Here is a 26,205-nt window from a genome sequence, read left to right on the forward strand (position 1 = left end):
AAAGAAACCTGAACTGGGCAGAGAGGTTCAGGTTAAACAGGGGTGGTCGATCGACTGCCAGTCCAAGAATTGAAAAAAAAAGAGGCAGAAAGGAAAAAAGAAAAAAAAAGAAAAAAAAATCACATGATTAGAATGATTTTCGGATGGTGATTTTTATTCCCATGTTGCTATTCATATTATTTGGGGAATTATTATTATTTTGGGAGATTGTGAGATTTGTGCTTTTAGTAGCACCGTTTTGATTTTCTCTCGAGTATGAAGTTGGGAAATGTTAAGAAATTTGGTATTTAGAAGTTGCTTGCTCGGCTTTAGCTCCTCTTATCCAAATTTAATTTAGCCCCTTCTTACCCGTAGCCTCACAATCCCAAAACGCCTCGGCATGTGTCATGGTCATTAAATGGTGGGAATGCATATGTACGGTTGTAGAGATTTTATTCATGTTAGATTGAAGGCATGTTTTTATGGGTCGTAGTTAGGTGAGAGACTTATTTCAATCATTCTTCTATCTTGCACAATTAAATTCTCACCCTATTCTTAAAATTGAGTGAATGAGCGACCCGTGAGAGTCCGATATACACGAGTCTTGCAAGGTCGAAAGTTTGGTGAATTCTTGAACATGTTCAATTCGTTTGCGCTTGACAAAATGCTTTGATATTATTTGTTGCATTAAATTGGTTGGGCATGATAATACGTTCTTGTTTTGAGAAAGAAATCTGTTCCAATAGGTGTTTAGATTGAGTCTTAGTGCTTGCTTGGGGACAAACAAGGTTTGGTTTGGGGAGATTTGATACGTGCATATTCTAAACACTTTATTAGTGGTTTTGGCACGTATTTCTATGCGTAATTGTTAGCTTTAAGCTATTATTTCTCCCGAAACGGTTTACTTTGGATTTCCTATGTCATTATTGCAGGAATGATTGGAAGTAGGCTGAATCAAGCCTTTATTTGTTCTCGGGAGCATTTTATGGAAACTATGAAGTTAGAAGCTCGGAATTAGATCGTCTCGGGATGCGTGTATGAAGTTGGAGGCTGGAATCTGCTGTAGCGTGCTTGGTCTATTGACCAGAGACCCCAGTCTATCGACCGTGGAGTTCAAAAGAGGAGACAGTGTAGCCAGCACTGTACTGGGCGGTCGATCGACCGTGTCACTTGGTCGATCGACCAGGTTTCGAAGCTGCGGGTTTTCTTTTGTGCGTTTGTCTTTTGAAAGCCCACTTGAAATTTATCTTATGGGCAGAACGTTTATTAGTGCAACGTAACAAATAATTTAGGGCATGCTTTTTATTATTCAATAACTGAAGTTTTAGACCTAGTTTTGGAAAGACGAAGTGGAGGCTACGAATTACAATCAATTGTTTTGTTCATCGAATTCTTTAGTAAGCTTTAATTCAATTTCAATTTTCTCTTACTCTTGTTTTATTTAATTCCAGTTTCTACCAATTTATGCTTAAGCAATTTAAATTTAATCCTTTAGTTTTAATTCCAATTCAATCATGACAATTTTATTCCATATCTTTAATTTTGCAATTGTCATATTCTTAATCATGCGTAGCTAAATTCCTATGCTAGGAATTAGGGAATCCATGGCGTCATGAGTTGATTTTATTAAGTCTAGGTTGAACCCGTACCGGTCTCATTTACTGTTGTGAAATTTTACCCCTTTGCTAGATTGAGAGATTAGCGGAGTTAGATTTCTTACAAGTAATTGGAACGCCTAGTGGAGCGAAAGCAAACTAGTCTCATTCTAGGGTAAAAGAAGACCGAGAGGCTTAGTTCGAATAGGGACTTAGAAGACCTATTTGACATCCTGAGACGGTATTGGACAGACCTTGATTTTACTTGACTGACCTTTAAGCCATGGTGAACCGAAGTTCCTAGCTGTCTTTTATTATCTATTTTATATTTCATTCAGATCTCAGTAATTAGTTTAGAATCAACCAACCAACCCCCCCCCCAACAATAGTTACTACATAGATTAAAAATAGCAAATAGAATTGATTTTGTCTCTCTGTGGTTCGACCCTTACTATCACTAGCTATAGTTTTAGTTTGGTTTATAAATTTAATTTTGATACAAAACGACGGTATCAGCGCCTCTTCCTAAGGCTGCCGCAGTTTCTGCTTCCTTTCTTCTTCCTTCGTCTTTTGTTCGTCTGTATGTTTTATTTTGCTTTCAATTGTTCATGTTTCTTTCAACACAATAATTCTAATATGATAATTTTAACCTGTAATTCATTAATATTTATCATCATTAACATCCCGACTTAAATCCCTTATAATTCATATTTGCGGGTTTTCGTCATTTAAATCAATTCGGGTTTTTAGAGGTTCGATTCATCTATATTGAGTCTCTGGAATCCATCATTGGTATATTTGCATTCGTTATTTATCGTCACCATCATTAATTCGTCTTTAACCTAATTAATTTGTATAGTTTGTTTAATTTGTATTTGTAATTAACCTTATTAATCTTGTAAATAATTCATCCTAATTAGTTTTTATCCATGTTTTATCGTTTTTATGACCTCAATCACATGTAAATAATCTGTTAAACCACTTCTATCCGAGTCAAATAATATAATCAAGCATTTAAAATCACCAATGAATATTAACGATTTGCAATTCCTGCTTCACAGCCAGAACTGAGCTCAGGAACAGACGCAGCGTCTGTTGCGCCTCTTCCAAAGGACGCAGCTCTGCTGCGCTTGTTCCTGGTTGAGTTCTGTCTCTGAACTCCCGTTTCTACCTTAACCTAGTTTATTAGTTTACGCATTTAATTAACTATTAATCGTATTATCACCTAACATCTGTTTGTTTATTTATTTATTCTTTCTTTTCTAAAATTATCCGTTTTAAATGTAGTTTCGACATAAATCAATTAACCCACTGTAATTATTGTAATTTTCTTCGCCGTATATTTATTGTATTTCTTTTATCGTATTGTTTGTATGTCTCTCACATGTAATCGATCTTAAATTCTACTTTGACATCAATGCATGTTAAGTTACGTGTTTATCGACTTAGTATTAATTCACATGCTAGGATTAAAATATTGGATGTTGCATCGCATGCATATAACCTTCAACACATCGAGTGTAGACAATTTCCCTAATCATTAGTAGAGGCCGCTATCGAGGCAGGCGGGATTAGGTGTTCGATCAAAAGAGCTTCCTAATACGTACCCTCACCCCTTACTCCAGATCATTGTGAACATCCGTGTTCATTGGCATCCACGAGAGTCATTCTAGACAAAGAATGCTAAGGGTAACGAGTTCTTGGTGTTCATGTCACTACTTTGTGTCTTGACATGGCACGAGGTATTCGAACGGTTTCCAATTTTCCACAATAAATTGGTGGCAACTCCACAAATGCACAGAAAAGCTTGCTCGCTTTTCGCCCCCGTGGGCCCGCGTCCACAAATTATATCGTAATTGGTTTTGGTATTGTTGGTATTGTAATTGGTTGTTGTTGATTGTCTGTGGTTCACGAGGTTTGCCCTCGGCTGAGTTGAGTCACTTGCGGAAGTGACTTCAGGCCCTTTATTCGCCCCTTACGATTCCCGTCACAAGAAGATGTGCACATTAATGGACATGGGTTATTCTCTTTATGGAGATGAGCGGGGCTTAGGTGGGAATGACTGCGGTCCCCCACTGGCAGTGTGGAATATCTGTTGCGATGGATATTCTGGTAGGGCTACACAATTTAGTGTGCAGTCAGATGATTGGCGTTGTGAAGGTGTTGGAGATTGTGATTGCGTAATTGTTTGTTGTTTTATCTTATATTGTTTATGCAGTAACTAACCCCGTTTAAATATTTTGAAAACTGTGGTGATCCATTCGAGGATGGTGAGAAGTTCTTTAGCAGGTATGGCTTGGATGCGCGCGGGTTAGATGAGGATGAGTCACCACGAGTTAGCTAGTAGTCTTTCGCTGTTAGGTCATGACATTTTATTTTACTTTATTGGTTTGGTTTTGGAACAGTTGTATGGTACCTTTCAGTTTTGGTTTTGATGTAAACACTTTAAATTTATTTAGTTAAAGTACGTTTCTTGATGGTCACTTTTGATTACTGTGCCTCGGGTAACCGATTTGGTAGCACTCTCATGCATTAGGTGGTTTTCGTAAGGCATCTTGGTGAATGGGGGTGTTACAAAGTAGTATCAGAGTGACGATTTTGGAACATGTAACTAATGAACCCAATGAATGTAGAGAGTCAAATTAAAATGAACCCGGGTAAGAGTTGTTTGGAGCTAATGCAAAGGCTTGGGAGACGTCCTAAAGTCACGAACTCGCCCTACAACTTTGAACTGGTCACTATGGAGTGTCATGGGATCATTAATTATTTACTATTGGTTATATGAATATGTTGGATGAAGTGTATATAGATGATGTGGTGGAAAAGATGAAAAATAACTGTTGCATGATAATATGAATTGTGGTTAAGCATGTTTATATGACGGAAGTGAATTTATAATGTGGTTATTCTAGTAACATGTGAATAGAAGTTTTAATGTATAATATGTTTTTGGTTTTGCATAAAGTTATATAGTGAAGGCATGCGGGTAGTGCAGAATCGTCAGCATGACTCAATTGAGTAGAGGGAACTCGATCGAGTAAGGTGGACTCAATCGAGTGGGTTGAGCTCGATTGAGTGGGTATAGGTATGGTTAGGTAATAGCTACTGGTTTGTGTTACTCGATTAAGTAAGGGGAGTACTCAATCGAGTGTCTGGTACTCGACCGAGTACGTATGTGACTCGATCGAGTACGTTTTATGACAGTTCTGGGCAGGTTCTGGAGTTGGGGTACTCGATCGAGTTAGTGGCTTACTCGATCGAGTGATTCCAACTCGATCGAGTATGTGTGGTTACTCGATCGAATAAGTTCTGTGCGGGTCAGATTTGCTTTGAGCTGTAGGCTATGTGCTTACGTTTATCTCCCTTTTATAGCTCAAAGATATGCCGCCTAAGAGATCAGCTTTGTACGTCAGGGCTCAGGAGATGAGTGTAGATGAGATCGCCAAGATGATTGAGCATCAAGACGCGCTTACCGAAACCCTCAAGAAGATGGGGAAGGATAAGGAGGCCGGGTAGACTTTGCCAAGATGAGCACTACGATATCTCGCTTCAACCCCACTAACTATATGAGTACGGGTGCGCCGATTTTGCTCGACAACTGGCACCGTGAGATGCAGAATATCTTGGGAGTGGTACACTATCCGGAAGAGTTTACGGTGGAACAAGCTGTGTTCTACCTGAGAGACAGGGTAAGACTGCAATCCCGTGGTCTTGAGTTCAAGAGGGCTATGAGGCAAGAGTTCGTTCCAGAGCATGTTCGCAGCAAGCTACGTGATGAGTTTGATTCCTTCAAGATGACCGAGGATATGACGCTAACCAAGTACTACCATAAGTTCAATGAAAAGGCATGATATGCTGAGGATATGGGGCTAAATCAGGAAAATTTAGCACTTCGCTTTGAGAAGGGGTTGACTAATCAGATTATGGAGAAGCTACCGGTGGGGACTCTTACCGATGTGAAGGACGCTTATGAGAGGGTTGGATGGACTTAGAGATTGGTCAAGATGGCCAAGGAAAACAAAGAGAGGGGCTCGTAAAAGAGGAAAGCTGAGAGTGATGGCGATGTCCAATCCAGTTACAAGCGGGGTAACAATAATCAGGCAAGAGCCTATTCTTCTAGGTTGGGTTTTAGTAGAGGCTCTTCTTATGGGTGTGGTTGTGGTAGTAGCAGCAGCTGGGGTGTGACATGTTTCAACTGTGGCGGTGTGGGTCATAAGAGGTATGAGTGTACTAGTGCAGTGGGGAGAGGTTTTCAGAGACCGTCACAGGGGAGCTTTTCACAGGGACCGACGTAGAGCTATGCTAGCAACCGACCACCTAGGTCATGGAACAATCAAGGAGGGCAGAGTAACAATGGTGGGTTCAACCACAATGGCGGTAATTCTTATCAGAAATCGGCAGCTAGCAACAATCAAGAGTCACCTGCCAAGCCTTCTACATCTGCCAGTAAAGTAAAAAGGGATGGTCAAAAGAGCAGTGGCAAACTATTTATAATGGACAAGCAAGCTGCTGAGGATGATGCACACGTGATCACTGGTACTTTTCTTGTCAACAACGTTCCTACCTTTGTTTTGTTTGATTCGGGAGCGTCACACTCGTTTGTATCATCGAGTCATGCTAGGTCTATGGGTTTGAGAGAGTTTGAGTCTGTAAAAGATGAGGTTTTTATATCGTCGGGTGAGTCCGTGTCTTGTGGGAAGTTGTATAGAGGGGTATCCATGGTTATTGGACAAGTTAATCTTCCAGTTAACTTGTTGGAGTTTCCTATGGATGGTTTTGAGATGATAGTCAGGATGGACTGGTTGGGTAAGTATAAGGCTAGGATAGACCGCCACCAAATGAAAGTTTCTTTAAGAGGTCCTAAGGGGACTAGTGTGTCTTGTCGTGGGTTTGTTTTCAAACCCAAAGTCAAAGTGATTACAACGGTGACATTGAAGTCTTATGTGAGGAAGAGGTGTCCCTTGATCTTATGCCATGTGAAAGATACTAGTGTGGTAGAACCGACAGCAGCCGAGATACCAGTGGTGGGAGAGTTTCCAGATGTTTTTCCAGATGAGATACTGGGTTACCACCAAAGAGAGAGATAGACTTCAGCGTGGAGTTGAAATTGGGGATGGGACCAATCTCTAGGGCCCCGTACCATATGGGTCCTACGGAGTTAGAGGAGTTGAAGAAACAGTTGAATTATTTGGTGGATAAGGGATACATTAGACCTAGTGTATCGTCTTGGGGTGCACCAGTCTTGTTTGTGAAGAAGAAATATGGGAGTTTGAGGTTATATATAGACTATAGGGACCTGAACCATGTCACAGTGAAGAACAAGTATCCTTTACCAAGAATAGATGATCTTTTTTACCAGTTGAGTGGAGCAAGTGTCTTTTGGAAGATTGATCTAAGGTCGGGGTACCATCAGGTGAGGATTCGGAATGAAGATATACCAAAGACAGGTTTTCGATCGAGGTATGGTCACTATGAGTATGTGGTGATGCCGTTTAGGTTGACTAATTCGCCAGCAATGTTCATGGATCTGATGAACAGGGTTTTCAGCCAGTACTTAGACAAGTTTGTGGTGGTGTTTATAGATGATATCTTAGTTTACTCCAAGACTAAGGAGGAGCATGAGGAGCATTTACGATTGGTGTTGCAAACTTTACGTGACAATGAATTATATGCTAAGTTGTCTAAGTGTGAGTTCTGGTTAGAGAAAGTGGCTTTTTTGGGCCATGTGATCTCTATAGAGGGTGTAGCTGTGGATCCTTGCAAGATTGAGGCGGTGTCTAACTGGGAGGCACCAAAGAATGTGGCCGAGATCAGGAGTTTCTTGGTTATGGCAGGGTACTATCGACGGTTTGTGAAAGACTTTTCCAAGATTGTAAGGCCTATGACAGCGTTGATGAGGAAAGACAACATGTTTCGTTGGGATGAAAGTTGTGAGACGGCGTCCTAAACATTAAAGGAACGTTTGAGCACAGCGCCAGTCTTAACTTTACCTGAAGGGAGTGAGAACTTCGACGTGTATACAGATGCTTAGAAGAACGGGTTGGGTTGGGTTGTGTGTTGATGGAAAACGGGAAGGTCATTGCCAATGCTTCTAGGCAAGTGAAGTCTTATGAGGAGAACTATCCGACGCATGATCTAGAGTTGGGTGCAGTTGTGTTTGCTCTTAAGATTTGGAGACACTATCTTTATGGGGCGACCTTTAAAGTGTTTTCTAATCACAAGAGTCTAAAGTACATCTTTACTCAAAAGGTGTTGAACATGAGACAGAGGAGTTGGATGGAGCTCATAGGAGACTATGACATGGATATCATATACCATGAAGGGAAGGCAATGTGGTGGCCGATACATTGATCAGGAAGAGTGTGCATTCTCTATGCACAACTATGTCACTAACGAGGCTGAAAGATGAAGTGAGTAAGATGGGGATACATGTGATCCAGAAGGGGGATGCTAGAGGTGATTTGACAGTTCAGCCGGATCTTTATGATGATATTCGCAGGAAATAGGTTCTTGATCCCAAGATTCAGGAGTGGCGAGCTGGAATAGAGAAGGGGATAGTGTCTCGGTTCTCTATTCATTCTGATGGGAGTGTTCGGTTTGATGGGAGATGATGTGTATCTAAGGATGAAGAGTTTAAAAAGATAATCATGGCAGAGGCTCATTGCACACCGTATTCAGTACATCCAGGTGGTGACAAGCTTTATAGAGATCTTAAGAACACGTTTTGGTGGCCTGGGATGAAGAAGGAGACAGCTGAGTTTGTGGCTAGATGTTTGACTTGCCAGAGAGTTAAGGGGGAACAGCGAAGACCTCAGGGTAAGATTCAGTCTCGTGAGGTACCTGAATGGAAATGGGAATCTATCTCTATGGATTTCATCGTTGGTTATCTTTGGTTTACCGAGGAGCCAGCAAGGTAATTACATGATATGAGTGATCATTGACCGTTTGACTAAGTCAGCTCATTTTATTCCCATGAAAGATACGTGGAGTAAGGTGTAGTTGGCAAATGTCTACAGGAAGAATGTAGTGAGGTTACATGGAGTGCCAAAGGACATTATGTTAGATGGACAGACAGAGAGAACAATTAAGACCTTGGAGGACATGTTGAGGGCTTGTGTGGAGTTTGGTGGTAGTTGAGAAGATAGGTTGGATCTGATAGAGTTTTCTTACAACAACAGCTACCATACGAGTATTGGGATGGCTCCGTTTGAGGTTTTTTATGGGAGGAGATGCAAGAGTCCGATTTGCTAGGACGATAGCGCTGAGGCAGTGGTCCTAGGTCCACAGATGGTACAGGATATTGTTGAACATGTGAAGTTGATTCGACAAAAGATAAAAGCGGCACAAGATCGACAAAAGAGTTATGTGAACTTACATCGTCGGGTCATTGAGTTCCAAGTTGGGGACAAGGTTCTTTTGAAAGTGTCACCTATGCGTGGGGTGATGCGATTGGGTAAGAAAGGGAAGCTAAGCCAAAAGTTCGTTGGTCCTTATGAGATTTTGGATCGTGTGGGAGAGGTTGCTTACCGGTTAGCTTTGCCACCGGCTTTGGATCGTGTACATAATGTGTTTCATGTGTCTCACCTACGCAAGTATGTGAGTGATCCTTTTCATGTGCTAGAGGTTAAGAACATTGAGTTGGATGAATCCTTGTTTTACCTTGAAGTGACAAAAGAGATCTTAGATCGCAAGGTTCGCAAGACTAGAACTGGGGAGATAGTGTTGTTAAAGGTTTCATGGTCTAATCATAACATTGAGGAAGCAACTTGGGAGGCAGATGAAGCTATGAAGGAACGCTACCCGTCTCCGTTTAAGCTGGTATGTGTGGTTACGGGGACGTAACCATGTTTCTTTTATGGAGGTAGGAGATGATGACACAAGGTTTTGCCATGGTTTTATTTCAGCTTTGGGTAAAGTTAGTGTTTGTTTTGAGTCATAATGAGTTATGTTTAAGTTTTGTTTTTGAGTTAGATTGTGTCGTTGTGTTATAGTTGGGTTAGTAAGTTTTTTTTTTCGGTATGGGTTTGAACTTTGGGGACGAAGTTCATTTTTAAGGAGGGAAGACAGTAATACCTCAGATTAATGAGCTGTTGGGTACTCTATCGAGTAGGGCCTACACTGTCGAGTAAGTTAGTTTGGCGTTCTGGATTGTGTTCTGCCTGATGGATACTCGATCGAGTGAGGGCAACTCGATTGAGTAGGCGGTACTCGATCGAGTACCTCAGTTACTCGATCGAGTAAGTCTGGTTATACGGGTTTTTGGCCGGTTTTGATAGCAACGCGTGAAATGTTATATAAAGTATTTCCGTCAATTCTTTTCACTTTTTACCTCATTCAAAACCTTTTGACAAAAGAAACAAGCAATGTCGATTTCTTTTCTCGCATTGCTATCAAATCCAAGGGCTAGAGTCGTCGGATTTCAGAGTTCTTTATACCGTTCAGATCGTCGTATTATGGGTAAGGTCCTTGTACCGTTTTTATGTCAATTCATTAGTTTTGTTTAAACCCTAATTGGGTGAATTGGGGATTATTGGGAGTATTGTTGATTATAGATTGTAATTGTATGATTATGTGATTATATCAGGTGATTTTGTAGAGGAATGCTTTTGATCCGCTGTTTGTGTTGATTTTAGTGATTGCATCCCGGGTAGGGTTTTCCTACTCAGTTATTGTGCAAATGATTATAAGATGGTTTTTGGTTGATTGGCATGTGATTATATCGTAATTGGTTTTGGTATTGTTGGTATTGTAATTGGTTGTTGTTGATTGTTTGTGGTTCGCGAGGGCCCTCGGCTTAGTGGAGTCACTTGCGGGAGTGGCTTCACGCCCTTGATTTGCCCCTTGTGGTTCCCGTCACAAGGGGGATGTTCACATTAATGGACCTGGGTTATTCGCTCGATGGAGATGAGCGGGGCTTCAAGCGCCAAATAAGACCTTCAATAACGGTCAAATAATGCAATTACCGTTTTTAAATAGAAACACATGACCATTAGTGCAACGACAGTTGTTAAATATATACCACGGTTGTACAATTAATCGCGACCATTAGATAACATCAATAACGGATCTATAATACCGTTATCACAACTCAAGAATCGTTATAAAAACTTTTAAGAAACCGTTATTAAATCTTAATAGCGGTTTCAAATCCGTTGTCGTAGTTTACTATTGACAATGTCTTATCGTTCCAAAACCATTGTTAAATATTATATATGATAACGGTTCATTTTGTTACCAGTTCGTTGTTATATTTATCTGTTGACAACGGTATGTAACCGTTATTTATTTTTACTGATGAAAATTTGACAACGGTTTTGCTTAAATAAACGGTTGTAAATGTCTTGAACTCGACAACGGTTATCGTTCGTTATCTTATATTTTTGGCGGTTTGAATGGGAGGGAAAATATGTCAACGGTTATTTATCTAAATAAAGCCGTTGTCAAATATTTGTTTGCAACGGTTTGTTTTTAACTGTTATCGTTTTTGATTATTTTTTTTTTTAAAAAAAATGATTTTAGCTTGTTCTAGCAGTTGCTGAAATGCTATTTGTTTAGCAGCGTTTGTAGCAGCTGCTGAAATGCTATTTTTTTAGCTGCTGCTGAAAAATAGCATTCCGGCAGCTGTGCACTGCGAAAATTCAATCCTGCATCAAAATATTACACCTCGTGATCAATTAAACCCAGTTTAAAAAAGTACAAACAGGATGATCAAAAGCCAAAACACAACTTCCTCAAAAAAACAAAAGAAATCAATACACAATGGCTCTATATATACACATACGTACATAAAGCATGAGCAAACTATTGAGACTCCGCTAATGAAATTGCATCCGGTAGAACGACTGCTTGCTTTGGTTAACATAACTGGCCCACATATTTCTCAACTGGGTGATGTCCTCTGGTGAATATTCTGGGGCTTTATTGAGTATTGGTGGAAACTACAATTCAAAATATACATAGCTAAAATAGATATAATACATGGAAGTATACAGAATTAAACTCAATTTACGTCTGAAATAGTTTTTAAATCACACTAACCCGTATCGAAATGGTAGAAAGTTTTCCGTTGATAACCTCCCACGTGGACTGGCAAACGTAAAAGGCGCATTGTTTGTCATTTGGTGCTTTAGGAGACTATTATATAAATCACACAAATCAGCTGAATTAGATAATCAACCTCTCGCAAAAACATAAATTAAATGCCACGAGTAATTATTAAGAATACACTTAATAATGGCATGATAAAATTGGGAACAGTGTTGCTTTCATATTTCCCAATTGGACATCTTTTTTTTACTTCAAAAACACTAATTCATAAATATACACACATGCCATTATTATTTGCATATATATGGCTCAAGTTATACAATAAAAAATGACATTATTGAAGGTTGTAAACTCACTCAGTTATCATCCTTACACAACTGTCAGAGGGTTTGCCTTCGCGAGAGCCAATCCAGTACACTGTTTTTGTTTCCACTTGGATTGCCAGTAGCACCCAATGCTTCCTATTCAATTTGGGACATTGAACTATTCGTTCATTTACACGCATGTAAGCATGTTAATAATAAATTTATAGAACCGTGATTCATTACAATAATCACGTACTATACATACATATTCTCATTGTAGGGGGCAAGCCATAGTTTTTTGGTCGACATCAACCGACGAGCGATAGTATTGATTTGTTCTTCGTATGAAATTCTGTGCACAGAGAACGCCTTAGGACTCAAGAATATGTAGCCGTGAATTGGGACCTTCCACTCAGCGAACTGATTATTCAGGTACCTATTACTCCACATAGAACAAAGAATGTTATTGTAATTTATAATTTAAACAAACATCATTATTCGTAAATGGAAATGACTAAATGGTTTTATTAATAAAACTTAATTCATCCAAATTAAAATGTGAACAATATCTAAATTGTCAAGGTCGACGAATTCCATCAGTTGCTTCGGGTCCAGTACTGCTATATCAGCTGCGCCCATAATTTCCTCTTCATTGTTAATAATGACTACATCCCCTCTAGGTGACCTCTTTACAGCCAGGTTGTACAAAACCTTCAGTGAAGTAGTTTTCATTTTTTTTTCTTATATTCACATGATTCATAATAAGAATCATAAGCAGGCTTGACTGCAACAACTTTCGTAGCTAGCTTATATTGTATGTCCTGTGGTTTTGTTTTTGGGGAAGACATAGTCCTTTCGGTGACTTTGTCCGTTGACGTAGTAGTAATTACTTTAGCTGCCGCCATGGCTTTGCTTAACTTCTGCAAATGTAAAGATTAAAGTACTTACTATATGTTAATATTCGTAACCTAATATATTTAAAGAACAAGTAATAATTAACGTCTGCGTATAGGTACCTCGGAAATGACAACATTGATGAGGTTGTTAGGCCATTGCACACAAAAACTTAGGGTTTCTTTCAAATAAGTGGCCTCCTCATTAGGAAATGGTACTTTTACTTCCCCATACTCGTCTTTATATAATTGGGACACTTCCAGTTTCCTGCATTTGTCACGAAGGGGTATACCATGAACCTTAACTTGTTGAAGCCGGTCGTAAGCGAACACGTATCCCCTGACAACATCAACTTTCTGTTTCCCGTGTAAATAGAACAGACGACAAGCCACCTTGCAATCGCCCTTCACGACAGCTTTAATCAATTAGTACACATACATTCACTACCTTTAATAAATTTCATAAGTAAAAAACGTGTACTGAGATGAATAATTATAAACTAGAAATTATTACCTTTTTTGGTGTGGAGAAGAACGTCTGATTATCAACTACCTCAATCTCATTCTATGTCACGACCTTCCCGGCTTCCTCTTCCTCTTCAACTGCCTGACATCGATCCTCGGCTCCCACCTCAGTCTCCTTTGCCATTTCCTTCTCCCTTGCCATGTCCTCCTCGGTTTCCTTCTGTACATTATCACTTGTCCATATAACACGTACTGATTTTCCAAATCATATAAAACATTGTATATAAGACATAAATATTATTACCTCTTTTTCCTCCTCCTCCTCCTCCTTCTTCTCCTCCTTGTCCTCCTCCTCCTCTGCTTCCTTTATGATTTCTTGAACCATATCCAACTCTTCTTTTGATGGCTTTTCCCCAGTTTTCAACCTTCTCAGCATCAACCTCGCTATTTTCTGTAGCTGTGTAGTAGAAATTAATGTCAACATATATAGTTATAAATTATGTTGGTTCAAATACAGTATTTATACGATTACCTTCTTGGAATCATCACCACTCATCATCCTTCGAGTAGTTTTACCAAAATACTTAGTGATACCAACATGCGTTGGTACCCCTCTCACACGACTTGTTGCTCTGCTTTGCCAATTGCCCTTGCAAGAATGTCATCACGTCCTTGAGGCTTTCATTTTCCTTCCTGTACCTCCTTCTGACAAATCCTCTACATACACAAAAAACCATTAAGCAACTCACAATTATATAACTCCGACCACCAGGTAGTCGTAGGAGTGACATATTAAGTCAAACTTACAATTATCTCTTTGATGTCCTTATCATATTCAGTTTCCGACTTTCCGTTCTTAGGAGTGTGACCTTCCACCCAAGCGTCGTGACGATTGAATTTTCCAATCTTTGCGTACAATTCATTCATCACATTGATATCCTCTCAAAATATGTATGATTACTATGACCATATATAACATCCGACTAAAACACCTAATAGTCTAATACTATAAGAATTATGTACTTACAAGTTTCGTCTTAATCAATCTATAACCACCTCGGGAGCCGTAAAAGACGGTCTTTTTCTTTAAAATGTTCGCCTTGTTCCTCTCACTCATAGCCTCCATCAAATAAATTGTATCAAGAAACGTAAGCATGACCAAACACTAAACTAGGTATACTTCTTTACTTATTATTATTAAGTTACATTAAACTTGTCAGACTGCCTATAAGCGATATAGCTATCCCAATGGTCTTGACTAACATACAGATACTTCTTTGTTGGTGGTTTCTTGTTCATCTCTCCGGTTTCCTTGTTCAACAAGTGGTTCTCAACAATATTTAACTTCCAAGAACTGAGAGATTCCCCTGTCTTCTTTTTAAGGTACTTATCATACTTTTCGGGGACAACGTGATGAGCACAGTTGGTACAAGTGTTTCGGCTAATACACATTGGTCGGATACTAAATCTTTTCGGTTACTTGTCGTTGGGAGCACCTAGACCAAAACACAATTTATAACTTCACAAACAACTCTACAATTAGTAAAGAGGCAAGTAAAGGTCGGAACCCAAGGGACGGGAATTGAGATGAGATTTCTATTGCAACTAGTAGTGTCTTAGGGGTGTCACAATTGGGGTTTGATGTAGAATGTCACTAAACTAAATAGCAATGAAAGTAAACAAGCAAGATGAATAAAAAGGGTTGTAAACAATTGATAAAAAGCACTAGGGTGTCATGGGGTCATAGGGGAATCATGGGAATTGATCATACAAACATGTTCTCAAATTATAAGCAAGCAATTATTGTTGTGATGGATTGAGTTGGGTTATATCTTACAATCCTAGGAAAGTTTGGGTCCCGGAGCCGAATCGATTAGATTGTACAACACCTACAAGTCGACTTAATCTTCCCTACTCAACAACATGCATGGTCTAATGAGACTCGAGTTGGTTTATGTCTTACAAGTCTCATTGAAAAGATAGGTGATGGGTTAAAAATGCAAGGATTCATAGGCTCGCATTTCATCAAACATAACATGTGCATGAGTTGAGATCATAACAAGCAAGCAAATAAACCATGAAAGCATATTAATTTAAGCATGAATCATTCCCCATGTTGGTTTCCCCTAATTACCCATTAACCCTAGCTAGGTGATTACTCACTCATTATCATGTTGATCATGCTAGCAAGGTTGTCAATCATACTAAGAAAGTGAAACATGATGAATAAATGAAAGTAATTAACAATAATTAAAAAGGGATTAAGAGAATTATACCTACTAATGATTCCAATAATAAAGCAAAGAATAAAAGAAGTACTTGATGCTTGATTGAGAGGTTGTCAACCTCCCAATAATAACCCAAATAATCTTCAATTACCCAAAATAAAGGATGAACAAGAGAGAGATTAAGGAAATAAAACTTGTATTAAAACTTGATTAATTGTTGATTACAAGATTAAAGAGAGATTTGATTGATATTAACTACCCTAAAGATTGCTAAGAAGAACATGCTCTTCTAATTAGACTAATGGGGTATTTATAGTGGGGATTAGGTGTAGGAATTAGGGTTAACTAAGGGCTTAAATGACGATTAAGTCCCTACTTAAGGAAACGCCGGTATTTTTGGAAGGATGAGCATCTTTCTTGAAGCTTGAAGAAATGAAATTGGCCTGCCTTGGAATCCGGGCGTCTTTAGCACAGGACGGGCGGATTCTGTGGTCTCTGCCCGGGCGTTTTGGGGAGAAGACGGGCGTCTTCTGGAGTTGCTGCCCGGGCGTCTTGTAAGGAAGACGCACGGATTGTGGTGGTGGAGACGGGCGTCTTCTAGGGAAGACGCACGGATTGCTGGCCAGTTTGCTTTCTTCTTCTTTTCTTCCTAAAATCCTTGGGGATTTCCTCGGGGATGGAAGGATCTTTTCTCATCATTGCCCATTTACTATAATATGTACAAAGGTCTTCTAATCTTGTCTCTCCTTGATGCTTGGTCATTTGAATTCAATCAATTTAGTCTCATTTTGCCATTAAAATACAAGGTTTGCACTCCTTTCCTACTAAGGACACAAAATCTCAAAGAATATGCAAAACAAAGAACTAAAGACAATAAATGACCCAAATATGCACTAAAAAGCATGGGAACAAGGCTAATTCGGGGACTAAATATGCTCTAATTATGGTCACATCAAATATCCCCAAACCGAACCTTTGCTCCTCCCGAGTAAAGAGGGGACAAAGACTAGGACCATTATTTAAACTAACCTAATAACATAGCCGATATGAGACAATTAGCGGGTCTCACTCCGCCCCTTCAACTCACAACAAGACAACCATGAGGTAGGATGCCTTCTTGCAAGGCAAGGTGGGTCTTGCCAAAATGGCGACACATCCAAGCATTAAAGCACACAAAATCAAATAATGGATGCATCTACAAAAGAATAGCCACTTTCCTCATCTAAGTGGCGGAAATTATCTACAAGGGAAGCAATTCAAGGGTACACACTCCTTCATAGATGCAATTTCTTCAAACTACTATGCCTAGAAGGATACCAATAAATCACCTCCAAGTTGTGTCAAGCTAGGGTACCTTTGTCCTCAATCGTTAAATGCTTTTGTCAAGAGTAGACTCCTTATGGTGTTAGAAACACTGGAGGATCGCGGAATTCCCCCTCTTGCCTAGACAAGAAGAAGGGTCGTCCCTTCTCTACCATGCACAAAAATGGATACGATGGATAAAGGGATCGATAGAATTTGAGTTTCACTTTGGGAGTTTTCTTTCGTTTTTTTTTTCCCCCAATTTCTTGTGGCATATAACATTTGAGAACACTTTCTTGCCATTTCTTTTTAATTTTTGGCATTTCAACACTTGAAAACTTTCTTTGCATTTCTTTTGAATATTTTCAAAGTCACCCCATATGTAGTGAGGGTGGCTTATATTTGAAGCTTTAGAAGTTCTATTTTTGCTCCTCTTTTCATTTGATGCATTTTTGCAAACTTTCTTTCACTTTTCATTTCATTGAACTCAAATTGATTTCTTTTTGTGCCCAATCCCTTTGATGACAAAAATGTGGTATAACATGGATGATGGATGGATTCATGGTTTCAAGGGTCACCTTGGAATAAACGGTAGCCAAGGAGTTATCACACCACAAGGTACTCTTGACTAGGCCTTAATCCATGGGTCAAAGGATACTAGCATGACACATCCTAGGGTGTTTTACAAGTATTCTAACAAGCAAAGTCTTAAGAACAAAAAGCATCTACTAGGGCCTATATACACTTGTCAAGCTTCCCAAATAGACGGTTTCGCAAAATGTTTCTAACATGCAACTACATGCCATAATGCAACTAGCATATAAACATCCTAATGCAAATGATTCTACCAACTAATATGCCATATAAACTAAATGCAAGTCCTAAGTTCACATTGTTATACCACATCAATCAAAATAAAGCCACATAGTCATTAACATAAAGAGGAAAAAGGAGATTGGAAAGATCATACCATGCGGTCTTCAATATCCTCATGTCTCGGATGTGGCGTAGTCGATCAATGTGAACAAGGATAGAAAAAACACAATATATAAAATAATATATACATGACTACACTACAAAGGAAATGAACTTGTTTTTGGTTTTTCAAATTTTCAAATTTTTATGGTTTTTTGAAATTTTTCAATTTTTTGGATTTTTGAATAAAAGTTAAGTTAGAATTCCCCATCCCCACACTAATATGTTCATTGTCCTCAATGGCCAAAATGATGGGAAATTATGCAAGCATGATGCATGGATTCTACACTAAATGCAAGCTACACTAATCTACACTACATGATGCATGGGTTTTTGTTTATGACGGAGAGGATAATTTAGATTACCTCCCGTTGTGTATGCATGTACTTCCCCAAACCGAGTTAGAAATTATTTCTAATGTCCTAAGGTTGGGTGTAGTTCATGCACACAAAATGCAATGCATGAAACTCAATTTGTCATTTTGGATTTTCAAAAGTGGGAACAATGAAATAAGAACACCTCAATGGGGCCGAGGTGTTAGTCCTCTTTGGTGCTAGGACTACTCCAACCATGATCAAGATAAATAAATAAAACAAAGAAAGAAGTAAGCAAACCTCAAGAGGGTAGGAGCCTCCAAAGCTTGCTAATCTTCCACCACATCATCATCATCATCATCCTCGATAGAAGTGGACTCATCACCACTTCCCTCTTCACTTCCTTGCTCATCCTCTTCTTCTTCATCACTAGCCTCTTCATCAATGTTATCATTAACATCCTCACCGACAACCTCATTGTCACCCGGAATCTCACCCCTAGATGCACTCGAAAAGAAGACTTCCATATCCGCCCAACTAGGCAAAGGACATGAAGGATCAAGTAGTCCTTGCCTAGCTAAATGAAGGAGGGGGTGGATATTGGGCTAAGTAAGCATCTTCCCGATCCTTGAAAGCTTGCTTGTGCATCTCTTGCATAAGTACAGTCATATAATCTTTGCTTGCTTCAACACCTTCGGGTTTGAACTCTTGGTACTTGAAAGGATAGGGTGGTGTGACAATGGAAGAGGAGGGCAATTCAATTTCACCCCTTTGTTGTCGGATGATATATTCGGCTTCTTTTGAGAGGGGAAGGAGGTAATTGGTCCGATGGACACTCAAACGACATATCTTTGAAGGCAAAGTAAAAGATCTAGCCTCACTTGTGAGCCACCCATACTTGGTGTCAAGAGGGTTATGAGAGACCCACTTGTATTTGTTAATCATAGCATCCATATCAACGAGATGACCACCCTTTTTCGCCACATACTTGCTATCCTTGTTGAAGTTCAGATCAAAGTACTTAGCTAAAAGAGTGACTAGACCTCCATTCACAATAACGGTGGTGCCTTGCTTCCCACAATCAACATTTAGCCATCTTTCCACCAAAAGCCTTAGAGAGTTAAAAGGCTTGGTGAATTCCCTTCCAATGTTTAAGGCCGACTCAAGAAGAACAAAATCGAGCTTGGTAAAGTGGTTGGTGTCTTTTCTTGCAATGATGGTATTCCCTATGACCTTGTGCCACACTCAAATGCCCGGATGGTGGACTAATAGAGCGCGACTAGCATGATAGTTCGCAAATTTCCTTCCGGAAATCGCCTCCCAAAGAGGAGCGGGGTCATACTTGCCAACATTCTTGAAATAACTAGGTGAATCACTAAGACCCAAAGCTTTACCCATTTTCTCAAAGGTGATGCGCCTACTCATATTAGCTAGGCGGAACTCGATGTTTTCCATAGTCTCTACCTTTGTAACTTTCAAAGAACTTAAGAATTCTAAGGTAAGGGAGGGGTATGTCAATTCTTTTGTAGCAAACAATTTTTCCAACCCCATGGCTTCAAAGAAGGCTTTAGTTTGCTCAAAGACACCCAAATTGTTCAAGGCATCTTCACAAATAAACTTGGTGGATAGAAAGGATTTTCTAGCATACTTGCCAAAAGTTTCCCTATGGGTTTTAGAAATGAAAATTACCTCCGGATAGTTCGAAAGTTGAGCAATTTCCGGGGTTGTTGATGTTGTTGCTTCCAAGGGAGGTTGTTGTTGTTGCACTTCCAAGTTTGAACTAGCTACCACCATAGCCAATGAGGTTTTCTTTGCTTGAAGACACTTTTGTCTTGTTGAGAGTGCCTTTGCCTTAGGGGCCTTTGTTGCTCCCTTTGTCCTTGCCATTGATGATTGAACCAAGAAAAGAGTGAAAATCTTCAATTTCCAAGTATACCCAAATCGATTTAAAGATGAAAGGCTTTGCCTTTATAAATTCAAAAATCGACTCAAAGGTTGAAGATTTTGGTGCTTGGTTTGATTTTTGTTGAAAGAGGAGTGATTAATTGTTGTTAAAAGGATGTTTTGATTTGATTTTGATGAATGTGATTGAGGAAATCTTGTTTTGGTGGTGGAGAGGATGAGGGTTTTTGAGTTTTGAGGTTTATGGGTAGTGTTTTGAATGAAGAAATGAGGAGATGAATGTGGGAGGGGGTTTATAGAAGACCCGAAAAATTTGAATTGTAGGGGGAAGACGGGCGTCTTTCCTTCGGGACGGCCGGATTCTGTCTGTTTTGGGAATCAGAAATTCTCGCCTAAAGACGGGCGTCTTTCAGCAAATATGCCCGGATTGCCTGAAGACGGGCGGATTCCCTAAAAACCGCTCGGATTCTTCCCCTTTTTACCCGGATTCAGTTCCATCCGTGTACTTGCATATCCCTTGTCATTTTTCATTCTTCAAAATCCCGTGTTCTTCATTGTGGGGGCACTACTAAGGCATGAATAGCCTAGGCAATTGCTATCCCCACACTAAGCTAAAGCACTACACATCAATTGAAATCATTAGTCCCTCCCTCACTTCTCTCAAAAATGATAATTATCTTGATCAAAGTATAAAAATCCAAAAATGACAAAAATGCAATACAATAATTGAAATGCGAGTTAGGGAGTTAGAAATATTTACAAATGGTGGTTTAGGGAGGACTCCACCAAACTCTCATCCTTAGTGAGATGTCATGGGGGCATGTCAAAGGTGTTGTTGATGTTGCTCAACACCTTGAAGAAGTAATCAAAAGCTTGTTCATTATCATGATAAAGATTTTCAATAGATCTTTGCCCTTGTTGTCGGTCTTGATCGATAGCATTACCAATATAGGGATTAAAAATCCCCTCAAATTCATCGTCCCAAAGACCACAAACTTCATCTACTTGATCACTAAAAATCTCTTGAGTTGATAGAGACAACTCTCCCATTTTCTTGTCTTGGCCAATGAGGACATCCTCTTCATTGCTTGACTTTGGTGAGCTTTGCAAGCTCTCTTTGTCACAATTCATTTGCTCTTTGAATGGAGCATCTTCAATTTTCTTCTTCCATTGGAATTCCGACTTCTTCCTATCATCCTTCTGGCTATAATGATCAATCATAAAACATGGTTCATGCAAACGGGGAGCTCTCATGGTTGATGTGACCAAAATTAGCGCATATTTAGCCCCCGAATTAGCCTTGTTCCCATGCTTTTTAGTGCATATTTGGGTCATTTATTATCTTTACTTCTTTGTTTTGCATATTCTTTGAGATTTTGATCCCTTGGTAGGAAAGGAGTAAGAATCTTGCATTTTCATGGAAAAACGAGACTAAATTGATCAAATCCAATGACCAAGCATCAAGGAGAGACAAGATTAGAAGGCCTTTGTACATATTATAGTAGATGAGCAATGTTGAGAAAGGATCCTTGAGTCCCCAAGGAAATCCCCAAGGATTTTATGAAGAAAAGGGAAGAAAAGAAGAAGAAATGTTGCTGAGGAACAATCCGTGCGGATTGTCTACAATCCGGCCGTCCTCCACATGCACAATCCGTGCGTTTTCCTCCAAAGACGCCCGGGTTAGCAGCCGCCACAATCCCCCCGGATTCACCTGAAGCCGCCCGTGTTCCACCGCCAGAATCCGCCCGTCCCGATTCCAAAACGAACGGATTCCTATACAACGCAATTTCGTCTTCTCCTAGCTACAAAGAAAGAAGCCCTTCCTTCGAAAAATACCGGCTCCTCCCTGCTCAATCTAAAAAGTGTAATTACTAGTTTAGCACTTAGTTAACCCTAATGCATCCCCCTAATTTCCACTATAAATACCCCATTAGTCTAATTAGAAAAGCATGTTCTTCTTATCAATTCTTAGAGTAGTTAATATCAATCAAATCTCTCTTTAGTTTTGTAATCAACAATTAATCAAGTTTTAATACAAGTTTATTTCCTTAATCTCTCTTTTGTTCATCCTTTATTTTGGGTAATTGAAGATTATTTGGGTTATTATTGGGAGATTGACAACCTCTCAATCAAGCATCAAGTACTTCTTTTATCTTTGCTTTATTATTGGAATCATTAGTAGGTATAATCCTCTTAATCCCTTTTTAATTATTGTTAATTACTTTCATTTGTTCATCATGTTTCATTTTGTTGTTATGATTGACAACCTTGCTAGCATGATCAACATGATAATGAGTGAGTAGTCTCTTAGCTAGGGTTAATGGGTGATTAGGGGAAACCAACATGGGGAATGATTCATGCTTAAATTAATATACTTTCATGATTTATTTGCTTGCTTGTTTTGATCTCAACTCATGCACATGTTATGTTTGATGAAATGCGAGCTTATGAATCCTTGCATTTTTTACCCATCGCCTATCTTTTCAATGTGACTTGTAAGACATAAACCAACTCGAGTCTCATTAGACCATGCATGTTGTTGAGTAGGGAAGATTAAGTCGACTTGTAGGTGTTGTACAATCTAATCGATTCGGCTCCGGGACCCAAACTTTCATAGGATTGTAAGATATAACCTAACTAAATCCATCACAATAATAATTGCTTGCTTATAATTTGAGGACATGTTTGTATGATCAATTCTCATAATTCCCCTATGACCCCATGACACCCTAGTGCTTTTTATCAATTGTTTACAACCCTTTTAATTCATCTTGCTTTTTTATTTCCATTGCTATTTTAGTTAGTGACCTTCTACATCAACCCAAATTGTGACACCCCTAAGACACCACTAGTTTCAATAGAAATCTCATCTCAATTCCCGTCCCTTGGGATCCGACCTTTACTTGCCTCTTTACTAATTGTAGAGTTGTTTGTGAAGCTATAAATTGTGTTTTGATTCGGACGTGACCCAACGACCACATCTATTTACTTGTGAACACGAAACGGACCGATAAAAAATGGCGCCGTTGCCGGGGACGGTGTTAACTTGATTTAGATTTTCTTATATTGTTATTAGTTGTGTCTTTCTTTGCCTTGGGGAAGTAAAACTCCTCAAGGTTTGTTCTAATTGTTTTCAAGTTGTTTGATATTTTGCATGTCTAGAAGGTCACAAGGTGATTTGTTACCTTTTGATCGTGAAATTGAAAGAACTTTGACAACCAATAGGAGACTTGCTAGGAGGAATTTGAGAGGTATTGGTGAGGTTGTAGATATTCAACCAACTATTGAGTTCATCAACCCTTTTGCAAGAGAAGGTGAGGAGAACCCATTACAAAATACCACCCAAAATCAACCTACAATGCCTAAATTTTCATCACATTCCGTGCCCACCGAGGAGAACCTACCCAATGGTACTCCCACACCACAACATCTAACCGGAAATTTTATTGCCAAATCCGCCTTTATCCAATTAGTCGAAAGGAGCCAATTTGGGGGGATGCCTAGTGAAGACCCTCATTCTCATATGGAAACCTTTTGTGACTATTGTGATGCGATTTCTCAAACCAGTGTAACTCAAGACCAAATTCGATGGGTCTTATTTCCTTTTTCTCTAATTGGCACCACGAAACAATGGTTGAAGGGCCTTGATAAGGCCACTCTCGGAATTGATTCTTGGAAGAATTTGGCTCTAGCTTTCTACAAAAAATTCTACCCACCGGAAAAGACTAACATGCTAAGAACTCAATCTACGAGTTTTAAGCAAAGGGATGAACAATCTTTGTATGAAGCTTGGGAGCAGTTCAAGGGAATTTGTCGCTCATGTCCTCACCATGGACTTAGCGAATGGTTCTTGGTACAACAATTTTGGAACGGTTTATATGAAGACTCAAGGAACATTCTCAATATGGGATCAAATGGAATGTTCACCGAAGTTGATGACAATCAAACATGGAACAAAATTGAGGAAATGGCGGTCTATAACTCACAATATAGTAGACCTCGCAAGGCTACTAGAGGAGGAAAGCATGAAGTGGACTCCGTTACTCAATTGGGTGCTCAACTTAGTGCTCACATTGACACAATCAATTTGAAGTTTGAAAAAGCTATGGCTAGACTTGAAGAAGTCTCAAAATCACCAAAGCATCATTTTAATGCCATGACGGCATCTTCATCAATCCCAAGTGGGATATGTGAGAATTGTGGAACTTTGGGACATGACCAAAGTGAATGTAGGGGAACAAATAAACAAGTGAATGCTTTCCAAGCATACAAGAGTGGTACCCCTTATTCCAACTATTACAATGAAAACATCAAATTCCATCCAAATCTCTCATACAAAAGCCAAAATGTTCAAAACCCTCAAACAACATATACCCCACCTCCCATGAGAAACCAAAATCAAAGACCCTTTTACAATCAAAACCAAGGTTACCAAAATCAAAATCCATACAATCACCAAAATGACCAAGGTTTTGATGTTCAAAAAGCGGTCCTCCAAATGCAAAAGAATCAACAAGAATTTTTCACTCAAATGCAAAAAGATAGTCAAGCAAAGGAAACCACCATCAACAACATCGTAGCTCACACCAAGATGTTGGAAACCCAATTGACTCAACTAGCATCTTCAAGCTCACAAAGACAAAAGGGGCAATTACCACCTCAAAGTAATCCCCCAAGACATGAAACGGTTAGTGCCATTCACTTGAGAAGTGGTACAAGGTATGAAGCACCGAAGAAGCAAGTTGAGGATAAGGAAGAAATTGTGCAAAACTCCAAAGATGGAGAATCATCAAAAGAAGAAAGTTCAAAGAAAAATGAAGACAAGGTCAAGGAGAAGGAGCCCATTGTGATTAGACTTCCTTTTCCAAGTCGTCAAGCCAAGCCCAAATTTGATGACCAACTTGGAAAGTTTATGGAAATTGTGAAGAATTTGGAAGTCTCGATTCCTTTCACGGAATTAATCAATCACGTGCCCGCCTATGCGAAATACATGAAAGACATCCTCACAAAGAAGAAGTCGATCCGGAAACTTGAGACTATCGCCTTCACTAAGGTGAGTAGTGCAATACTTCAAGGGAGTTCACCTCCAAAACTAAAGGATCCGGGAAGCTTCTCAATACCGTGTACCATTGGCGACACCACGATCAACAAAGCCTTATGTGATCTAGGGGCTAGTGTGAGTGTTATGCCGTACTCGGTGAGTAAAAGGTTGGGGATGGGAGAACTTAAATGCACCAATATCACACTCCAAATGGCCGATAGATCGACGAAGACACCATTAGGGATATGGGAAGATGTTCCCGTGCGAATTGGGAAGTTTTTCATCCCGGTGGACTTTGTCATTGTTGATATGGAGGAAGATTCCAACATTCCAATCATTCTAGGAAGACCTTTCCTACACACCGCGGGTGCGGTGATTGATGTGAAAGATGGTGAGCTCACTCTAGAAGTGGGAGATGAAAGCATAACTTTTAATCTTGACAAGACTATGAGAGCTCCTCGTTTGCATGAACCGTGTTTCATGATTGATCATTATAGCCGGAAGGATGATAGGAAGAAGTCGGAACTCCAATAGAAGAAGAAAATTGAAGATGCTCCATTCAAAGAGCAAGTGAATTGTGACAAGGAGAGCTTACAAAGCTCATCAAAATCAAGCAAAGAAGAAGAGGATGGCCTCATTGGCCAAGAAAAGAAATTGGGAGAGTTGTCTCCATCAAATCAAGAGATTTTCAATGATCAACTTAATGAAGTTTGTGGTCTTTGGGACGACGAATTTGAAGGGATTTTTAATCCCTACATTGGTAATGCCATCGATCAAGACCGACAACAAGGGCCAAGGTCTATTGAAGAACTTTATAACGATAATGAACAAGCTTTTGATTATTTCTTCAAGGTGTTGAGCAACATCAACAACACCTTGGACATGCCCCCTTGACATCTCATCAAGAATGAGAGTTTGGTGGAGTCCTCCCTAAACCACCATTTGTAAATATTTCTAACTACCTAACTCGCATTTCAATTCTTGCATTGCATTTTTGTCATCTTTGGATTTTTATACTTTGATCAAGATAATTGTCATGTTTGAGAGAAGTGAGGGAGGGACTAATAATTTCAATTGATGTGTAGTGCTTTAGCTTAGTGTGGGGATGACAATTGCCTAGGCTATCCATGCCTTAGTAGTGCCCCCACAATGAAGAACA

At 39.5% G+C, this 26,205-nt stretch overlaps 1 non-coding gene across 1 annotated transcript; it reads right to left on the bottom strand.

Annotated features, from left to right (window-relative positions):
- Positions 1–23,735: 23,735 nt before the first annotated feature.
- Positions 23,736–23,842, bottom strand: LOC141619922 (small nucleolar RNA R71). The gene has a single exon (XR_012531840.1). It is a non-coding gene; the product is annotated as a small nucleolar RNA R71 (small nucleolar RNA).
- Positions 23,843–26,205: the final 2,363 nt, after the last annotated feature.

This window comes from Silene latifolia, chromosome 1 (genome assembly GCF_048544455.1).
Source record: "Silene latifolia isolate original U9 population chromosome 1, ASM4854445v1, whole genome shotgun sequence".
Lineage (NCBI taxonomy): Eukaryota > Viridiplantae > Streptophyta > Magnoliopsida > Caryophyllales > Caryophyllaceae > Silene > Silene latifolia.